At 44.1% G+C, this 14,986-nt stretch overlaps 1 protein-coding gene across 1 annotated transcript in view; it reads left to right on the top strand.

Moving 5' to 3' along the window:
• The window catches only part of LOC310763263 (uncharacterized protein), a gene marked incomplete at its 3' end in the record, with an annotated part of 435,273 nt that overhangs the window by 365,534 nt on the left and 54,753 nt on the right, over positions 1-14,986 (top strand). The window lies entirely within an intron of this gene.

Raw genomic sequence — 14,986 nt, 5'->3', positions numbered from 1 at the left:
AATAATAATCTATTCAATTTTGTAATGCCATAGGCTTTCACAAAAGCTCTCTCTTCCTAGTTCATAATTCACCAGCGAGGTGAAGCAGCCAGTTTCAGGAAAAAGCTGCGAAACTCAAGCCCTCTCCCACCCCTCCAAAACGCACATTAAAGAAGACAACTTCGTCTGGCAGAGAGGTATATCTTGTTTAACTTTATGCTGTTATTTTCATTGTACCCTTAAATATACTTTTTTAAAAGTAAGGAAAAGTATGTCGAGTCTTAGCTTGTAAAGATATCTGCTTTCCCACATCTCTCCGTTTGTAATGCACCTGTTTGTTGGGTAAATTCTACTGAAATCAATGGGACTTTATTTGCAACCCTAAAATACTTATGCGGAAGTAAAGCCCGATGAAAATCAATAGGACTTATTTTCAAGTACAGTATAGGTATTTGGGACTGGGCTGCGATTCTTGCAGACAAATGCCTGAGGATCGTGAAAGTGAGAGTTTTGTGAATCGTGGTTTGCATTTTAAACAGGCTTATAGAGAAGTATGCTCTGTGGGAATCAATGGAAAAACTAATGCCAAATCTGGGGTGAAAATGGAATAAATCCGGGCCTGTACGGTAGAGCCCTCGCCACAGAAGCTTAAGACATTGGCGCAGACTAGATTTCTCTCTGGAAATCCTTCAGGCACTATAGAGCCATTTCCCTCCTACATACAGCAAATTTCAGAAAGTATACATTTCAGCACCCGAACCAAAAATGAATACTGTTGTTTAGGATTTCTGAAAGCCATTTCAGGGTAGAACGTTTTGGGGGAAATCGTACATTATTATTTTTTTAAAGCTGAAGAAGCAAGTGTTTAATTATTCCTCAGCAAACTATTATTTCTCAGTGAATGGCAATTGTTAGCTGTTTCAATTTATTCATTTATTTTAGAGATTCTTCCTTAGCTGCTAGTTTAGGCCGCTTACTGGCATCTCAGCTGAAATCCATTTGTTTGGGAAAGTGGCACCTTGTGCTTGGACGGCTTCCTAACAGACCCTAAACATACTTACTGGGAGGGAATTTCCAGTAAATCTGTTCCAAATCGGGCTCCAAGGCAAGAATTAGGACACAGCTTGCTGGAAAGTCAGTCCCACGACTGTACATCCTTGCAATGTGTTCTTAGGGACCCGTTCACTCGGAATCAAGTGCCATTGATGTGAGTGAGGTTCTTCCCCGTAAAAGTGCTTAAATGCGGGTTCTTAGGAGCAAGGTGTTTAATTACAAAAGTCCGGGGCATTTCATTGAATTCTTGAAACCCTCTCCACCAGCCCTTTGTGTGACTCCACAATTTGCAAACTACAATCGGTGGGTTTGATTTCAGGCCTTGCTTTCTAGAAGGCCGCTCTACAAAGAGTCTCACACGCAGGATTTCACCCCTCTTTGGGCTACTGGGCGCTCAGGAGCGATCTGCTCGCTTTCCAGAAAGGAATAGGACAGAAGGGTTAAATTAATATTTGGAATTCTAAGTCCTCCGCCCCGATTTCCTCCCCACGTTTATGAATGTAAAACGGTCTGGAAGGATTTGCTTGCGATGGTAAACACGCCCAGGAGAGATTCTTCACGTGCCGTGGTAAAAAGCTTTCCTCCCCTCTCGCTCACATTTCAAATTGTTGAATGTACACTTTTCACGATAATTCTCTCATCCCGTACTACCGATTTCGACACTGTTGTTGTTGTTGTTGTTAATTTTAGTTGATTACCTGGAAGGGAGAGCTTGGTCTGAATCCGTCGTCAAAGAACTGAGCGACGTGGCGGGATGGTTAGGTGAACGCTTGCAAATACATCCAGGGCCGCAGATAATCATTTGCTTTTAAACAAAATTTGCTTAATGAATTCTGCCACCTTCCCCCTCCATTCCAAACTGTGAGGTGACCAAAACTTATTATTATTAGGAAAATTATAATGAGCTTTTGTATGCGCGATTAAGAAAACGCATTTGAAATCCGCTCTCTTGCAGTGATTGAGGCCGTGAGATAGGCACAGTTAAATGAACTGAGCAGAAACGTTATTCATGCAAATCTAGAAAGGGCTCCCCCCCCCCCGCCGCCTTATTCAGCCGCTTTAACAAATAGGAGTCATCATTTTCGATTTCCCTCCTATCTCTGAAATATAGGAATAACAGTTGTTTAACGCCCCTGTTTTTCTCTTTCAGCGTGTAGAAATGTATTTCCCCCCGATCCCTTTTAAGTGGGGCTCATGATCCTTTCTAAGGGCTGGTCTCTCCACCTATATTTCTTCTCCTTTTAAAAATAGGCACGTTGCTTGGATGTCGGGTGGCAGAGATGGAGTGTCACATTTCCTTAAGCCTAGCCCCAGCAAATAGACAGACCATGGATAAAGATTAGGAGATCCCCTGTGATATTTTTTTTGGGGGGAAGGATTATTATTATTATTATTGGTAGCATTTTAAGGACGGGGTGTTAAAATATTTTGCTGACCTGGAGAGGTAGATTAACAGGGTTTCTTGGCAAGCCGGAGAGGCTGGTATTACAGGCTGTCCCAAGGGGAAATGGCTCGAATTAACCACTAAATGAATATTTGACAAGGGCTCGTTTGGGGGGTATTATTACTACAAACGGGTCCCTATTGGACTTTGCAAGGGTCAAAGAGCAATGGTTCAATTAATTATTTAGACTGCTAGTAGATTTGGTTGTAATAGCTGTACTTATTCCTCCAAGCGACAAATTCTTGCGGTAGAGCAATCTCTGGAGGATCTCTCTCCACCCCCCCACCCCCCTCAAGCTTCTCCATCCAGCTCTGAACACAAACCCAGAAGCAAGCAAGGCTGGCCTCCAAGACTCAAGGGGGGTTAGGGAATGACTGCCTGAATCTGGACGGCAAACAGATTTCGGCTTTTAAGGTACTTCGGGCTTCTCTCTTCCCACAAGGGCCGTGCAATGGAGCATAGAGCCGGGAGGTGGTTTGATTTTTTGGGGTCTGTGGGATAGGCTGCGGTAGCTCATCGCAGGCATTTGCCTATTTTAAATACAGATGTGAAAATACAGATATAGCTATATAAATCCTACAGCTATTCTGGGCATAAAAGCCAGAACTGGCAATTGTATAGAGAGCATTTTTATTGGGTATCTGCATTAGGTAGGTAGTACCCAGAAAAAAAGTTCCATTCAAGGAAATAAGGACTGGTTTTGTGTTGAGGACGATTCCAGTGTCCATGAAATATCCCATAAAAGACATTATGAAGTGAGTCTCAGTTTAAGGTATCTGTACTGCACTTTGGAGTATACTTGTGTGATATGTACACACATAATATACCATGACAGAAAGATTGGATGTATTTTAATTCATTCTTGATTAATCAGTAGTGATTAGGTATGTGGTGTTACTCCTATTGAGTTCAGTTTGACTCACATGCATGGAATCAGGTTTTGATATTGTCTTCAAGTACTAAAATAATCAGAGCTGAGGTCCTCAACACACAGCCCAATCCTATGTAGATTTACTGAGGAGTGCTGCTGAATTCAGTAACACTTACTCCCAAGAAAATGTAGCAATGATTGCAGCCCTACTAGTAAGTCAATTTTGTTTAAGGCAGTTGGACTTCCGGCTAAGTCAATACGTTAAGAGCAAAGACCAAACCTTATAGTTCCCGTGATGTAAGTAAGCAAAACAAAACTTAGTCAAAGCATCCTTCCTTGTGGGGAAGACGCAGATTGCAATGACTCCCTAAACTCTGGGGAAAAGTAATTAGCAAACCAGCTTTAAATAACTAACCCCTTCCATTTTCCACAATTTTTCACCTTTGCCTCTTTGTTTTGCGACAGATACGAAGTTTTGGTTAATTTCTGCCGGGAAGGAATTTGTCATAGTAGTTGTTGTGGTGATAGCTGCGTACAAAAAAAAAAAAAAAAAAGCGAGGGAGCGCAATATTGAGGGTGAGATTAGGTGACAATATATGTTGCATGAATAAGAGATAAGCTGCAAAGGATAGGAGGGTGTGTGTGTGTGTGTGTGTGTGTGTGTGTGTGTGTGTAAGCAGTAATTATATGCCCAATTCATTCAGCTTTTCAGGACTTTTGTTATGGGAGTTCCACTGACGGCCTTGGAGCTGCCAGTTTCCTCACATGGGAAAAGAACTGATCAAACGCCTCAGGGAGACAAGGAATAACGTTTAAGTGCATAGTGATGGGCTCCTCATTTTAGCCCACTGGACGAAAATAATTAAACAGATCCTTTGTGTGTTTTGGGTTTACTTTTCAGTTGCTGGTAGTTTTAAGCTAATAGTTCCGAGATTGAAGTTTGATTGAAGCAAGTTAGTAATATTAGTTTATAAACACACATATAAACTAACTCCCCTCGCCCCATTTCCCACAAACTCAGCCGTAGACAACGTGATGCTCATTTTTTAAACTTCTGGGGAAACTAGTTCCATTTGCAAAGAGTTAAAAGGCCAGGTGCGATCTTACGTTGTCTTCTTCTTTACATATCGTTTTGATGTTGCTTTCCTCGTTTTTTCCCCTTAAGTAAATGCTAGAGAGCGTGTATTCTCAGAAGGTCAAATTAGCATCGAGGGGAAAGTAGCCCCTTTCCATTAGGAATGTAATTCAAGTTGTCACCTTGGCAGCTGAGGAACAGCCCCGGCCAATTTCCCTCTCGTACATTTCACTTGTGTCCCTGGTGTTCTGAAGGTGACAAGCTGACGCGGTTAATTGTTTTACATGCAGGTAAACTATACATTGTGGTGAAACTGGCGTGCGGTAGAAGTGTGTGTGTGTATTACATATTTTAACCATATTTTATATATATATATATATATATATATATATATATATATATATATATATATATTCAGCTGCCAAGGTGACAACTTGAATTACATTCCTAATGGAAAGGAGCTACTTTCCCCTCGATGCTAATTTGACCTTCAGAGAGAATATATATATATATATATATATATATATATATATATATAAAATATGGTTAAAATTTCAACCCCGAAACTGTACTACTGGTATTTATACTGGTATTTATCATATGGGCATGCCGCATCGACTGTATCTAGTCATTGTGGGGAAGAAAACTGTAGAGAGAAATTTACAGTTTCCACACCTGGGTTAAAACCCTTTTTAAAATGAATGAATGAATGAATGAATGAGAGATTTAGTTAAACTACTCCAATGAGAAGTATCTCTGAGTAATAACTTCAGTGTTTGTGAGGAGCAGTAGAGATTATGGGGATGCCTAGCCGCTAGTTAAGTTTTCGCTGTTACATCCCTTAGTTTGCGTTACTTTGTTTGAGAAGGTGACGGTTTAAACGATGAAAAGCCTCTCCCAACCAGCCTCTTTCCCCAAATAATTCTCACTTATTTTCCCTTTTAAAAAATATAGATTACTTGAAACAATTAGTTTCCAGAGCCCTATATTTGCGCCACTCTTCAGAATTTGTGGCTTTCACATTTCTGTTATAGTTTGTAGGCAAAACACCTCACCTCCGAACAGGACCTTAGTTATCGGCTTTTAGGTACGTAAGAGGGAAGTACATTTCAAATGTCTGCGATGGTCGTTTGTAGGGAAAGGGCTGAGTTTGCGCGTTCTTGAGATTTGGAGTGGGGTGGCATGTTTCAAATTTAGAAACTGCTCTTCTAACCGGGCCAAAAAAGAATAGTTGTGTTGCACTGGCTTGTGAACACCTGCCTGTCTCCTGTGTATTTCAGTGTTGTGTTTATCATATACTTATAAGCTGTTTGTGAATGCACTGCAGACCCATTTAAATTAGAAGGAATTTTGTCACTGGCGTCAAATGGGATGTGAAGATGGCCTGTCTGCTGATACGATCCACACATCCCATTACTTGGAATGGATTTAGATTCTTTCCTCTCCCTACATCTGTACTTACACTTACATAGTACAGCTGTGATAACAACGCAACATCTAGGTTTAGGTATCTGTCTGTCTGTGTATATATATCATCACAGACAGAAATAATTGCACGTGTCCCAGTTCTAAACCACTTGTGTAAAGAAGGATTGTCGACACAGTCCTAAACACTTTTAGGGCTATGCTCCAAACCAGGCCTGTGACAAAATATCATTGATTTCAATGGGACTTGCTTCTGAGTAAACTTGCATGTGACTGCGATCAGGAGGGTTGGGGCAGTATTGTATGTGTTCAGGAAGGGACATCAGCCCATCAGCTCAAACCCTGGAGCTTCAGTTAATTGGTTGGGTTGTGGATCCAGGTTGCAATCCAGACCCATCAGAGTCTTTCTGTTGTTTTTTTGTGAGGCGTATACCATATCTCCTGGGTTCGGTATGTGCGCTGAACAGACGCAGCAACGTCGCAACTCTTTAGCAAATAGAAAACATTTCGCGCTGGAGAAGTCCCATTGACCTTAGTAACATTACACGCCTATAGTGGTAAAAGCAGGAATGCACGCCATAGTTTCCTAGCCGGCAGGTTCGCGCGGTTTCCTGGGCGCTTTTTCGTTCGCATTTGTAGCACATGTCTTCGCAGGTCTTCTTTTAGAAGTGTTGATGTGAGCGTAATGAGACTAGGAAGGGTTTTTTGGGACGCTTGTCGCGGATGTCACCAGCCAAGGCGGGTTCGAGTCCAGTTCAGGACAGAGGCAATCACCGCTGCAGGCTGCCGACTGAGCAAAGCCTTGAGTTTACGGAGAACACCCCGGGGCTGCTGCTAAGAGGGCCCTGCGAACCTGCCATTCTCATTCCCTCAGTACAAAATTATATCTCTGTGTTCTAATCCTTCTGCTGTCGGAACATGATTTGAGGGAATCCCTGGCGGACAGAGAAGGGCCTATCTCCCCCCTCCCCCTTGAGATGCCCCTTCATAAAGCGGGGCAGAGTTTGGCTCTGCATTATCGTCTCTTGGGTCTTTCGTTTCCTTGCCAGCTGTTCAGCCAGGATCCGTCGCCCAGTTAAGCTGAGCTGTTATGCGATGGAGGTTCCCTGGGAAGCGACTGCTCCTGAAATGTGCCTAGGAGAGATCTCCGAATTCCAAGAGACCTGCAGCTTAACTGGGGCAATGGATCAGCCCATGAAGATCCTCTCTCCAGTGGCCCCCACCCTTATTATTCCCAACAGCACCTGATCAGACGGGGCATCTCAAGCCTGAGCGTGCTTACTCAGAAGTAAATCCCACTGACCGGAATAGGACTTACTCCAAATAAATTTGCCTAAAATGAATGGGCGTTCCTTTGAGAGTGGAAGAACAGGGCGAGATATATATACACATACGCGTGTGAGTGAAAAGTAAGTTTTATCAAACAACACATGAGGAGAAGTGACCAAGCAGCAGAAACAGCTTCCTTCCGATGGGACTGGGGAAGAGGACGGAGGTGCTGAGATTGTCCCTGTCGCCAGGGAACATCTTGACATCAGCGCAATACAGCACCCATCCTGTGCTGCATCCCATTTAAGCATCTTCGGGCTGCGATCGTGCAAGGGCTCCACACCAGAGCCGGGGAAAGACCTCTCCCAGTGAGACAGGGCTGTCCTCCCCACTGCCCTAGCTCAGGACATCTCCCCGGCTGTAGGATGTGTCGCAGATAGCCTGTATGTACGCAAATAGTACGGATTACTACTCAGTCCCCCATCCGTATTTCAAAAGGAGCAGTATAGCAACCCATGGCTTTCCTTCTCCAAAATCGCACTTCTTTTCTGAGAGGAGGGGACGAGCGTGAGATCCCCCCGAGCAATTCCTCCCGCTCGCCGACCTAGAAGACATTCTGCAAAGGGATTCTTTGCACCCTTAACCCGCCCAGTCTCTTCTCCACGAGAAGGCTTAAGCTCTTACAAATGGCAAAAACTTGCGGACAGCGGCGAAATAATTAATGTATTAAAACAAGCGGTGAATTCCTCAGGAGGGGCCTTATCACCCTCCGCCACACTGACTTTATCCCCTCCTCATATGCTAATACCCCCGTGACGTCACCGCCGCTCCATTGAATGTTTTGAAATTATTAGGGTTTTTCTTTTCCTTTTTTTTTTGCCAGGCGATCCGCAATCTTCGACTCCCCACTAAGAGCAGATGACAGTTAAACATACACAATACACTTGCATACAAAGCCCGTATTTTATACAGTATACAATTCCCTCGCACAAGCAATGATTATTTGGGAGTTGTTGGAGATGTTCATGGAAATCTCCATGCTGGAGATGTTGGAGATGGGTTTTCTCACACCTCATCCCCATCTTCCTCAGTGCAGTGAGCAAGTATTTAAGTCAAAAACGATTCCGTTAAATATTTCTAAACGATAGTGCGGTTTGTCTATATACCATGTATAGGAAACTGAAATGTCTCTCTCTCACACACACCTTTCCTGGTGACCCTGAGATACAGGCTCGCTTTCCATTTCAAATCAGCTTGGGCTACGCTCCACAAAACCATTTGTCTCCATAAGTCCCGTTAACTTTCGTGATCTGCTCTGGAGAGGAGGGGGAATTAATTCTGGGAGACGTGTGCTCTGAGATATTTTGAAACGTAATGGGGAGGGAGGGAGAGAGTTTCTTTAGAATGGTATTCTGTTGTGCGAGTTTTAAATGAACAAATCTGCTTAACGGGGTATTTTGAACATGCAGGGCAGAATCTGGTTTCATTTTTTGACTCCGAAAACTGTTCAGTGGAACCCACTAGGTCCGATCACCGCATACAATGCGAGTTTAGCTTCCAGTCCTAATGGGGCTCTAAAAGTGATCTTGAAAAGAGGTTTTGTCAGCCTAATCCGCAAGCTACTTCAGCCGGAATACTTGTATCAAAGCTCAGCTACCCGATTATTGCTAAATTTGATAGGAAGCTTCACAGATTTCAGTGGCGTTGACTTCCGGTGTAGGGTCGGGCAGATTCTGGGCCTCTTCACTGGTTTAAGATTTCACTTTTCATTCCCTGGTGAAATAATCCCCCCCCCTTTTTTTTAGTGCGTGTGGAGGGGTGTTTTTTCTCACGACACTAGACCTTGATATTTGGAAGCAGAACTTATGATGATACCATTCTGGACTCTGAGCAACCGGCTCAGGAAGAACTCTTGCCAGAATTGTACTGATACTTTTAATATTTATTGTAAGCCGCGTAGAGGTTTTATTACAACCGAGTTATAAATATATACATTCTGTTAAGTAAATAAAATAAAACCCGCTTGCTACCAGTTAACATGTGTTGAATCTCGCGTGGATTCTTGGGTGCCCAGTCCGAGCCGCATCCCAACTCAACTTGAGGGGAGAGATTTAACCTCTACTCCTAATCCTGGGCACAAACCGGGCCTCATTCTCACATACATGTATCCAGGGCTGATTTGTGAGATAAACCTAGCCCTACTGACTTGTAGGTTTCTTTAAGTGGGGGTTGCGCATTCTCTTTCCCCCCGGCGGAAGACAAATCCCTCCCTATCTTTCAAGTCACTGGGACTTACTTGCAAGAGAACCAGGTTACTGGACTTCTCGTTTCTCCGCTCCACGCTGGGGGTGGTGGTGGTTATAATTTATTTCTGGACCACAGAACATTAATGAAGTGTTACCCCTCCTAACAAAACCTAACTCATTTCCTTGCTGCCTTTAAGGAGAGACGAGTTGTTAACGGAAGCTAGTTCACTTCTTCATGCAATCGCCGAAGGAGCACCACCACCATACATACAACTTTATTGTACGATTTTTTGGGAGGGCGGGGAGAGAGGGAGGGAGGGGAGAGGACTGTCACTCACCGGCAAGGCTCATTTGGTGAGTGTGTGTGCGTGTGTTGGTTGGTTTGAAAAGCAGGAAGAAATGTAATGAATTGAGTGCTGTCAAAGATGTCTTCTGCGCTGATGTGGTGAATGGCTGCAGTTCCCTCAGCCAGTGCAGGTGCAGTAATGCTAGGGTGGAAAGCGTGGGGGGGGGGGAGAGAGAAGGTTCTGTTCAGTGGAAGAGGCACATTCCCTACAATAGACCACACACTGTCAGCCGACAGGGCATCAGCTAACACGTTCAGGCTCTCACCCCCTTTAACCCCCTCCCCTTCTCCTCTCCACAGTTCTCAGTTCAGAAAGTGTCTATGCGGTGACGCTAGCTGGAGTTATTCATTTAATGAACATTTGGGCCTTCCCCCCTCCTCCCACTAACACAAAATCTGATGCCTTTTCTCCGTAGGTAGGCACTTAAAAATAAGTAAATCGCAGCCTTTAAAAGTATCTCCAGTTTATGAAACTAGACGCCTCAGGAGTACGCGAGCCTACAAAGATTACATAAAACTCTGATAATAAAAACTTCCTTCAGTATTGCAAAAAAGGGGGGTGTTATAGCCATTTATATCAAGCTTTCAGAACAACAGGGCAAGTAAAGATCAGGACTAGACGAATCTTTGTGCGTTTTCTTTAATTTAGTGGTTCAGGGTGCTTAGGATGGCAACCTGCCCTATCGAAATCATTTGGCGCGAGTTAAGGCAGGGCTCACTTCGGCCCAGTTACTTGGATTGAAGTCGGTCTACAATCACGGGCCGTTACCAGCATTTTGATTTAGTTGTTTAAACTGTCAGCTGACTGGAGATATTCCAACTTCGGTTGTAGACACGCACACATACGCGCACGGATTCTACCGTTAGAGGCGCCCATTCCCCCTTTTCAGTCCCATCCGCTCCAGTAGGCGGAAGTCTGTAGACCCCGCCCCGTGTATACAAATGAACGTTTACATTTGCTTGAAATTCCATGGATTTCGCTCTGGTCTCGATCATAAAACACATTTTATTGATACCTTTAATTAACTAATTTTAAAGGGACTACCGCCCTGGTCAGTCTGCACATCTATACCTGAATATAAGCTCTGTCTAACAAAGTGTGAGTTGCAGCCTGATGCTGTGCGTGCTTACTCGAAAGTAAGTCACACTCAGGCTTGCAATCGTAACCCCATCTACCTGGGAGTAAACCCCATTAAATTCAACAGGACTTAGGCCTGAATAAGCATGTTTAGGCTTGGGCTGCTAAATTAGGCAGGGCTTACTCTTGAATATTTGTGCTAAAGCCTGCAATCATATGTCTACTTTTTTGAAATAGGAAACTCTGTCTCCTACTACAGTGGGGTACATTTCCCTGTAAGGACCAGGTTGGGCTGTCTCTCAGGCTTGGCCGGCTGAGAACGCAAAGGCTAGTGCACATAGATGCAAATGTTTATATACTGCTTGGAGACTATTGTAGCTAAGCGGTATATAAATTGTTTAAACAATAGAACAAGTTCCTGCTATGGAACATGCTTTCACTTAAGCTGTTAAGCACACTGAGTTAAAAGTCATCCCCGCTGATTTCAGTAAGATTTAGATCTACTTGCATACATTTAGGATTGCTGTATCAACAGCTGCATTCCTCAATCTCTCGGCTTTTTAGTAACTCCCACCTGTCTACTTTGGCTTACGTGGTCTGAGAATTGCACAGGCAGTTGCGAGTTGAACCCCAAGAAGAGTATCTTAACTTGTTCGTTGGTTGGTCTCTGGCATCTGAGATCCCCTTACCGTGTCAACCTTTACAAGGGAAGCAAATTTCATTCATTTTAGCCTGATGTCTTCATGTTTAGAAGACCATCCTATCTATATACAGAGTCGGGACTTGGCTAACCTTTTAAGGCGCGCGGACTTCCATGAATGAAGGATTCCTGCATCACTTTGGCTGGATCTGTGTACCCAACCCGGATCTCTGGATCCGCTAGTAAACCTGGACCAGTTCCTTCGCGACTCAATTAATCCCAGGAACCTGAAGCCTTATATGCGGGAAAATAAACGCATTGTATTCCAGTATAATCGAGTTGTTGCTTGGCTGGGCTACAGTTGAGCAGCGTATCATAATTTCGGGATGGGGAGGGGGAGAGAATGAAGGTAGAGCTTGAAAAGTTTGCATTCTGTGCATGTGTTGATGGCTTATTTGGACACGATCAGGGTATTAAGAAGCAACAAGGCAAAGGACGGGCCGCGTCCACCCCCCTCCCCACCCCACCCTCGCGTCTCTCTTCTTCTATTCTTCCTATTGCGGGAGGGGCAAGTTACTGAGAAGGTATTTTCCTGGCTTCACAAGGGCAGCCTACCAGGCTGTTACTGCTTGGTTTCTGCGCGAAGCAGATTAGACCCTTTTGGATGGGCTTGGTGATGCATTGCGCCGAGGAAATGGCTCAGTGTTTGCTTATGAAAAACCATGTAACCGGAAAAGGGGCTTGGGGGGTGGAGAATTATGGTAACAAATAGCATCAACTTCTGGAGCGGTTGGCAAAGCAGTTCTCTTCTGCTGACTCTTCCTGTTGAGAGGACGGAGAGGCTGGGTCTCGGAGCGTCTCCATGTCAACAGAGAGAACCCGGGTACCAGGGCCAGAAAGATGCAACAGCCCCCTCCTTCCCCTCCCTCCTCCGGTTTCAATGCCCTTTCCAGCATTGTGTTTCTAGGGGAGACATACAGAAAAAGCCCTGAGGAAGCGTTATGCGCATGTTCACGTGGTTCTTTCCCATTTTCAAAAGCACAAAATATTAAATAGTGTTCTGCTCAGCTTCAGCGAGACCCGTTCGAAGTGCAACAGCCCACAAGTGGGTGCATTATAAATTGCCGACCTGACGCCACTTCTCGAGAGTGGCCTCATTGACCTCAAGTATGCTGCCTCCTCGCAAGTGACTGAGGATCGAGGCCATAACCCGACCAATTTCTTATTTTCTTTATCCATATAAACTCTCTGGGTCTATTCAACATACAAGCCAGCCAGGCCCAGATCTTGTGGAAGATGAGGGGGCGGGAGAAGCTGACCGGCATGTAGAGACTGATCACTAACCACACTATCGTTAACTCGCTAATTTGGAGTGTTCAGCTTTTAAAATGAAGGATTTCGGCAGGGGCACGTTGTGGTGGAAAGGGTTAATAGTTCCAATGATAAGCTTCCACCTAAATGGCTTAACTGTGCTGCGGATCGACTTCAACTAAACCGAATCCTTCACAGTTTAGAGGAAATCATTTAGAGACTTATAAAAGGGTTTTGACGCAAAGACTTCGGCTTTACTAATTGTGGATCCAGACAGTAGAGTCAATTACTTCAGTCAGCTCAAGGATTTCGGCTTAACTGAGTCATGGATCGGATTCTAAAAGCAGTCGATGGAAATAGGACACTTTGCAGGAACACCTTAAAAATATACCCACGGGAGAAAGTCGCACTGACTTCCACGCATGAGACTTCCATGCATATTTTACCTCCTAAAATATGCCTTTAGGATGGGAGCCTGCCCTCAGCGTGGAGAACCTGCGCCATCCCTTAGACTAGGCATCCCCAAACTCGGTCCTCCAGATGTTTTGGGACTGCAGTTCCCATCATCCCTGCCCACTGGTCCTGTTAGCTAGGGATGATGGGAGTTGTAGTCCCAAAACATCTGGAGGGCCGAGTTTGGGGATGCCTGCCTTAGACGAAATGCAGCTCCTCACTGGCTGCCTGTGACTTCTCCCTCTCCCCCCCGTGCTACTTGATAGTCTTTGTGCCCCATTGATGTACACACCCATAATTAATCCTTCTTATTAATGCCTGCTTGCGGTACCCACGAGGCTGCTGCAGCCTATTTAGATTGCCTTGGTTGGTTGCACAAATTTAAGTGGGAAACGAGTTATAAACCTAATAACTGCTTTAAAGCAAAAAAAGAAAAAAAATTATTTGATTATGGCAGAGAACACTAAGGCGAGGGTTTAGGTTTGGGTTGGGCTTTCTCTCTCACGCAGATTTAAGTCGAGGGTTGCATGTGGGGCTTGCAAACTATATGTGCGTGCGCGTGTATGCGTGCATAACACACACACACACACACACACACACACAAACACAAACAATATATATAATGAACAGTCCATCTTGTTCATTGAGAAAGGTGAGTCAGACATTATATATATATATACCACAGCGGCAAAAGTCACAGCAATGAAGGAGCCCTATTTCGCCCGCTCTCCCCTCCCCCTCTTTAGAGGATTAATTAATTCCTAAAACATTTCCAAACGGGAACTCGGGAATCAGATTTGGGTGGGCTCAGAATTAATTGAAAACAATCGTTGCTGGAGAGCTTCCTGTATTCGCACGCGCGGTTATACCCTCTTCCCACCCCCCATTTTAATTTTAATTTTCTTCCTTCTGTGTTTTGTTTGTTATCTTTTTAGCAGGAAGCTTCAATTCATCTTTCAGGTGCATTTCTGTGTTTCTGATTATTAGTATTATTAATTATCATTGTATTATTATTATTAAGGAATTTAAAAGAAAGGAAGAATTCAGGGAAGACAACACACCCGGTACGCAACAGTAACATCCGTATTGTCGCCCCTTCTGTACTCTTTCCTTTTCCTTTTTTTCTTTTTTAAGACAGCGTATTGTTAGATTACTAATTCGAGTTAATATGATCTTTATGGCAACATAACAGTGGTTAATTGGCCCTTTTTTCCAGCACCACAATGTAAATCACAATCGCTTTATTATTTAATAACCTCAAACGCTTCCTTGGATTGGCCCCGACAGAGAGGACCTTTTCTTTCCACGCCGTGTTGTTGGGAAAGAACAATGCAGATCTAATTGTGGAGATTTTCAGAAAGTTGCCTCCTGGAAATGACCAGCTTAGAGATGGAAGCTTCAGCAGATGTCTGCACTTTCCCCCTGCCACAAACCCTCTGCCCCTCCTCTCCAGCCCCTTTGGGGAGATCTCTCCGGTTGGGTTTTGTTGTTGTTGTTTTGTTCTGACATCCTAGCAACAACCCAAATATTCCAGAAACAAATACAAACAGCCCCCTCTCCCTTTCCCCTTGTGCCTGGTTGCTATACAGCCTGTTTATATGGTAGGTTTCACAGGAAAGGAGAAAGGGACACTACACAGCAAATTAATGCCGGGTCCTTAAAACTCTCCCACACAACTGCGCTCATGCTTTCCTCTCGTAGAGATTTTGCCTTCCCCATCTCTCTCTCTCTCCACTTCTGTATGAGTGCTTCTGTTTTCTTCTGTTTTATTCAGCCTCATTTTGTTTATAAGCACG

This window comes from Podarcis filfolensis, assembly GCF_964270895.1.
Source record: "Podarcis filfolensis genome assembly, chromosome: 5".
Classification (NCBI taxonomy): domain Eukaryota; kingdom Metazoa; phylum Chordata; class Lepidosauria; order Squamata; family Lacertidae; genus Podarcis; species Podarcis filfolensis.
The sequence above is the reverse complement of the archived record's forward strand: the minus strand, read 5'-3'. Positions and strand labels throughout refer to the sequence as shown.